The sequence below is a fragment of the Triticum urartu genome, chromosome 3A, assembly GCF_056163025.1.
Source record: "Triticum urartu cultivar PI428250 chromosome 3A, HENAU_Tu73, whole genome shotgun sequence".
NCBI classification, from domain to species: Eukaryota; Viridiplantae; Streptophyta; class Magnoliopsida; order Poales; family Poaceae; genus Triticum; species Triticum urartu.
Genome location: NC_141875.1, coordinates 333,852,264 through 333,859,196, shown reverse-complemented (window position 1 = coordinate 333,859,196; position 6,933 = coordinate 333,852,264). Strand labels below are relative to the sequence as shown.

The following is a 6,933-nucleotide window of genomic DNA, read 5'->3' as shown; positions in this document are numbered from 1 at the left end:
CTAGCCAAGTTATTGCAGCTCCCTCCATCTATGATCACGCGAACAGAACGTTCCTTCACAACTCCCTTTGTATGGAACAAATTATGCCTCTGATTTTGCTCAGCTTGTGTAACCTGCACACTCAAAACATGTTGAGCAACTAAACATTCATACCTGTCAGCATCTTCAGGAGCCATGTATTGCGTCTCATGATCAGAATCGTCTCCATCGTGTTCTTCACGTGTAATAAGAGCCAAAGTCTCCTCATCATAGTCACTAGCGGACTCATACCCACCATCCTCAGTAACAATCATCACACGCTTAGATGGGCATTCTCTCGCATAATGACCTCCACCCTTGCAACGTCGACAAATAATATCATGTGTTTGCCCTGTTGATGCCATGGATGAAGAAGAGCTCTTTGCAGGCCCAGAAGGTGTGCTCTTGGCAGATAGTGGTGATTGTGCCTGCTTTATTGTATCACGGTTGGAGGTGGCAGCCGACGGAGGCGCCGGTGTAGCAGAACGTGTGGAAGTAGATGATGCACGTGGTGTCCATGATGAAGGTCGACCTGCAGAAAAGTTAGTCCGCGCCAATGCCTGTCGATCCTGCACTTCACGTTCAGCTTTACAAGCAAGATGGAATAAATGAGTGATATTAGTATACTCCTTATACTCTAGAATCGTTTAAATCTCTCTATTTAATCCACCCATAAAACGTGCAAGCATAGCTTCATTCTCCTCAACAATACCACATCTAATCATGCCAGTTTGTAATTCCTGATAATATTCTTCTACAGAATTTTTTCCCTGTCTTAAGCGCTGCAATTTTGAAGTAATTCATGTTGATAATATGGTGGAACCCAACGAGTACGCATAGCAGTTTTCAAAGCAGCCCAAGTAGCTGGAATAGGATATAATCTACAATGCTCAGACCACCAAACACATGCAAAACTAGTGAAAGCACAAACAGCAGCAGGAACACGTCTCTCCTCGGGATATTGTAAACATGTAAATCGTTGTTCGGTTTCTAACTCCCAAGTAAGATATATATCAGGAACATATCTACCCTCAAATGGTGGAATATTCAATTTTAGTTTAGGGAGATGGTCATGATCTCGTACCTGAGGGTGAGCCCTACCATTGCCATTATTTGCATGTGGACGACCTGGTGGTTGCTGTGCTGTTGGTGGCACGTAGTTCTGATTTTGATCAACCTTATCCTCATAATCTCCCACATAATCATCCTCCTCCACATCAGCAGTAGGAGCCACAGAAGTATCAATAGCAGCACCAGCAGTTTGGCCCGACTGAAGAGGAACACGGCTCGCTCGGCGGAGAGCTGTTTCCCGACGTGGAGGTAGTCGGTATTGTTGCTGTTGTTGCAGAGGTGCGGCAGGGGCAGCTGGTGGTGGTGGAAAACGCGAAAGCAATTCAGCAAACTTGTTATCGAGCTTTGTTTCAAACGTCTTCTCCATGCCATCTATCTTCTCCATGGCCTCTTCAAATCTGTTTATCACATCTTGCACCTGTCCATTCATCATTTGCTGAAACATATCATGAAGCTCCTTGTTCGTCAAGTTCTCCCAGTCAGTCTCGTCGGCTTGTGATCCTGGCATGGTTAGCAGCAATAGAAACACACAAGAATATGATCCTACAGACTACTAACAAGTGGTGGTGGTGGCGGGTGTCACAAATCCGTCAAGCAAATCTCAAATTCTTACCAGTTCTTACCCAGCAGCAGGCGGTGATCGGCAACCGTTGTAGTCAAAAACTCTCAAAAGCTTGGATAGAGCGATTGCCAGGGAGAGTCAAACGCACGATGTAGATGTATGTGGAGCTGGGAAGGCTTATAGTATGGTAGCAAAAAGGGTCAGCAATAATCAATTCAGAGATGCAAAGTTGAATAAACGCTCAACGACGGTACCGTGCTGGTCCTAGGCTAGACCGTGCTAGAGACGCGAGCCTAGAACACTAACAAAATCACGGCGCTGCACGTAAATAAGGGAAAAGCACACTCTGGAACTCTCTTCTTTTTTTTCGCTCTTTTTTTTTGCGCTCCTCTTTTTTTTTTGCGAAAAAACACTAATGGCGAGTGTCTCAAAACTCTTCCCTCGTCAAACTGATAGGATGGGCACGAAATTTTTTTTCCAGTTTTTTTCGGAAATCAGGGCAGCGACGACGAAAAAGTGCGACAAAAAATCACTATGATGGCACGTGGCTCAAAAGACCCAGAAAAGCCTAAAAATAGGATAGGGAAAAAAAATTTGCCCGTGAAAATTTTGGCCTAAAAACTGCCCGGGGTTCTCAATCAACACTATAATTTTGTTTCCCGAGACCTAGCAGGCAAGGAAACACGAATCGGAATTTAGATTGATCTCAAGAACAAACCTAATATGAGAAGAACTCGGATTGGTGGTGGATATATGGTTGTGGTATATGGCAGCGGTGGTGGTATATGGTAGCGGTGGTGGTATATGGATAGAGATTGGTGGTGCGGCGGCGGCGTGACAACTTATGACCAGAACTCGAAACTCTAAAAGACTAGACTCTGAGACCAGCAACTTGACACGACGATGCAACCGCAAATTCAACAAAGCAAAAACCCTAAAAAGATTATGCAAAGGCTCAGATTGGTTCGGATATGATGAACTAACCCTATTTTTTTGTGTGGCTTTTTCGTGGACTGTAGGTATGAAGAACAGACTCGATCTAATCTATGAAAAACTGTAAAATCTCACCGAGCAACCTGGAAATCTGATACCACTTGATAGAGGCTAAGGTGTCCCGATGTTTCGATGAGATGGTGGCTATCGTTTTCTGTGGGAGTCGACCTTGACGATCCGACTACGAACGTGCGAGACGTCGCGCCTTAGCAATCGCTAAACCAACTTCCGAGGGTTATTGACCACGCCGGAGCACGATCAACCTGACCACGAGGGTCTGTTTCCTGTGAGCAAACGAAGAACAAGCAAGAAACTGAGATTGCAATCGGGATATTGCGAATATAAGATGAAAGCTTTATTGATCAAGGTGGGGTTCTGTGACGTCTTGGTCTGGTCGTTGGACACAAACGAAGTACCCGAAGTGGCAGCTATGGCGAACTTTTAATCTAAACAAAACCCAAAGTCTAAACGATGCCCTAAGGGCTGTATATATGGAGGAAGAGGGGGGGAATTTCGTGGCCCTTGAGGGTGGGGTCCGAAATCAACCCTAACTCTTGTTTCCCCACACATACGGACTCTAAAAATAGCCTATACTTAAGTATTTCGAAATTACATGGGCCTGACCCATTAATAAGGTGACGCAGCACCTAGAATAGCCTATGGACGAATATTATGAAGCGGCATCTTGTATATTTCGTTCAAGGCTTCATGCACTCCTTATGGCGGCTTCAAAGTCCTGAAATCATCACTTGTAACTCCGTTCTTGATCCCCTTGTGCATGCCATCAACTCCATGCGTGTTCTTGCTCCAATGTTCATCCTTCTCCAAGCTAGGCCCTTCATTTGTAAGCAAAACAAATGTATCCAATTTAGGCAGCATCATAATCTCATGAACATTAGAATCATTACCAAGAAACAAAAGTACCTGGTAATTTAATTGGCGTGCGCGAGCTCTAGTAATTGGTTCAGTATATGTAACAGTAGGGGCTGTGGGTGTAACAATGGTATTGATGTCCTCATCACTGGAGACGTGGATCCGACGGCGGCAAGCTTGCCGGCGTAGGGGACGAGGGCAAGCAGCGGTGCTCGGGCGGCGAGACATGGGCGTCCTCCTCCTCTGCTCAAAGCAGAGGCCGGACCTGTCATTGGCGGCGCGCAGGACGAGGTGGCGTCGGGGTCCAAAGTGGGGTCGAGGAAGCATCGGGCGCGTCGTGGTAGTCTGAAGGTTGGGGTCGCCGGCGGGTTCGCGGGATGCAGCACGGGCACGGCGGCATCCTCCTGGGCTACTGGAACGAGGGGGGCTTGGAGTCTCCGAGCTGCGCGGGCCGAGCTCGGGATGGCCATGGCGCTGGAGCTCCTATTGAGGTACAGAGAGATGAGGAGATTAGGGAGAGAGAGAGATGCAGGGAAGAGGAGATGGTCGCGAGGGGCTGGCCTGGAGGTTCTGGTTGCCAACGACGGCGGTGCGAGGGGACGAGGCTGAGAGCTCCTGCTCGGGGCCTCGAGCAGCTACACGATCCATTCGGGATCGAGGAAGAAGAGGTAGGCTTCAGGCGCCTGGGCAAGAAGCAGAGGGGGAGCTCGGGATCGAGGCTGCTGCGATTTGGGCGGCGCGCAGAACGAGGGAGGTGGTCGGAGATCTGGTTGGTGGGAGGAGATCCCGAGGAAGACATGAAAGAGGTGGTTGGCTGGCGGCGGCGGGATGGGAATGGGTGGATTGGAACGGTAGGGGCTAGGGTTTAGACTGATATTTATATCAGATGAATTTAGGTTAGGGACTAACTCGTCCCTCCGATCGCAATTGGACGGTCGCGAATAAAATAGCTAGGGATACCAAATAAGAAAACGGTGACGTTTTGTAGATGTTTCGGGATGATCCAGACACCACGGTGACGATTGCTCGGGTCGGGTCCGGGACAATTTTCGGACGCGCGCGCGAGGAGGGCCGCGGGCTGACGAGAGAGGTTAGGTAGGGCCTGACAGTGAGAGGTAGTGGGTTGTGCAGAAGGCCTCAAGCTGAGAGAAGAGAAAAGAGAGAGACCCGGCGACTGTTTCCGGAGACCGAAAACGTCCGACGATTTGACCGACTATATTGTCGCTATAGTTAACGGTTGGGGCATCAAACGATCTCTGAATTCGATGAAACTTGACATGCGGTCTATCTACACTATAATAAGACCACACGTCAACTCTCATCCCATTCCGAGAACATTTTCTGGCACTTATAAAATACTATTTCGGACATGCCGCGGGCGTGTGCAAGTGTGGTTGGGCTCAGAACAAACAACGGAAAGAACTGGGGAACCCGGACGGATGCAAGTTTTGAAAACATGATGATGCAATGCACATGATGACATGACAAGATGCAACACGCAAGCGAATGACATGGCAACGACAGCGAATAACTGGACGACACCTGGCACATCAGCCTCGGGGCGTTACAATCGGCAAGAGTCTTGCCGAGGCCTCATGGGTATCTTTGGCAGGAGCCTTGCCGGGGCCTCGTGGGCATCCTCGGCAAGGAGCCTTGCTATTGTCTTGTTTCTTGGTTCCTATCTAGGCCTCGCAGGCCCTTTGTCTTCAAAAAGATCTGCATGCCACCATGGAGGCGCCTCCCGAACCTTGGTTGCGATGTGGTTGATGGTGTCAGGACTCTTGGACTCAAGGGTGGCGGCCTTGTTGGTGTTGGGCAAGTCGCCCCAGCAAGGCTCTTGCCGGGGTCATGAAGGCCACCCCGGTAAGGGCCTTGCCGGGGGAGTTTCACCTCGCCCCTCTGCTCTTCATGCCTCTAGCCTTGAGCACGGCTCTGGTAGTCTTGGGTATTTCCTTCCTCTTCTGTCCCACCAAGCGCGGCCATAGGCGTGTGGCTGCGACTGCCCGCACACAAGTAAAGGGGTACAAAAAGGACCCCTACTTTTATACACCGACAGGAGCCCCCGGGCCTGGGTCACATATAAGCGCGGAGCGTTATTGGGCCAGGCCCAGAACTGTGCGCGGGCGCGCGGGCAGCGGAGTTTTACCATAGTAACTCCCTCGCTAGTTGCACTTCCCCACGACCCGCGTTGAATGCGTGACGTGGGGGTCGTGCGTGGAATGACCGCGACATGCTCGCGTCATCCCATGATAAATAGTAAAGAGGCGGCTTGCATGTCCCTTTTAAAACTGCAGGGCCGTTGCTCATTTACTCTCTTTGCCTTGGAACCGTCGTTCCATGTTTCCCACTACGCCTGCCCCTTGGGCCATGTATGCCGCATGCACGGCGTGGGGTAGGTGACAGACGCACAGGGTATGGGAAGGCGCACGGTGGCCAATATTTACGCGCCTTTGATTGGGCGGGGAGGGCGTTCTATGGCCTTGCTCATCGCCAACTTAATGAGCCGGACCAGAACGGACTCTTCAGAGGCGTAGAGCCAGTCTTTTAGCCTTCCCCTCTCAGCTATAAAAAAGGGGACTCAGGAGGAGGAGGAGCATCTCCACCATGGAGGCACCTCCTGAGCCTTGGTTCTGATGTGGTTGATGGCGTCGGGACTCTTAGACTCAAGGGTGGCGGCCTTGTTGGTGTTGGGCAAGTCGCCCCGGCAAGGCTCTTGCCAGGGCCATGAAGGCCACCCCGGCAAGGGCCTTGCCGGGGGAGTTTCACCTCGCCCCTCTGCTCTTCATGCCTCTGGCCTCGAGCATGGCTCTGGTAATCTTGGGTCTTTGCTTCCTCTTCTGTCCTGCCAAGCGTGGCCGCAGGCATGTGAGTGCGACTACCCGCACACAAGTAAAGGGGTACAAAAAGGACCCCTACTTTTGTACACCGACAGGAGCCCCCGGGCCTGGGTCACATATAAGCGCGGAGCGTTATTGGGCCAGGCCCAGAACAGTGCGCGGGCGCGCGTGCGGTGGAGTTTTACCGTAGTAACTCCCTCGCCAGTTGTGCTTCCCCACGACCGGCGTTGAATGCATGACGTGGGGGTCGTGCGTGGATTGACCGCAGCATGCTCGCGTCATCCCGTGATGAATAGTAAAGAGGCGGCTTGCGTGTCCCTTTTAAAACTGCAGGGCCACTACTCATTTACTCTCACTGCCTTGGAACCGTCATTCCATGTTTCCCACTATGCATGCCCCTTGCGCCACGTATGCCGCATGCACGGCGTGGGGTAGGTGACAGACGAACGGGATATGGGAAGGCGCTCGGTGGCCAATTTTTACGCGCCTTTGATTGGGCGGGGAGGGCGGTCGATGGCCTTGCTCTTCGCCAACTTAATGAGCCAGACCAGAACGGGATCTTCAGAGGCGTAGATCCAG

At 51.0% G+C, this 6,933-nt stretch overlaps 1 pseudogene; it reads right to left on the bottom strand.

The window, feature by feature from the left end:
• Positions 1–3,705: 3,705 nt before the first annotated feature.
• On the bottom strand, positions 3,706–4,335 carry LOC147979623 (uncharacterized; annotated as a pseudogene).
• Positions 4,336–6,933: the final 2,598 nt, after the last annotated feature.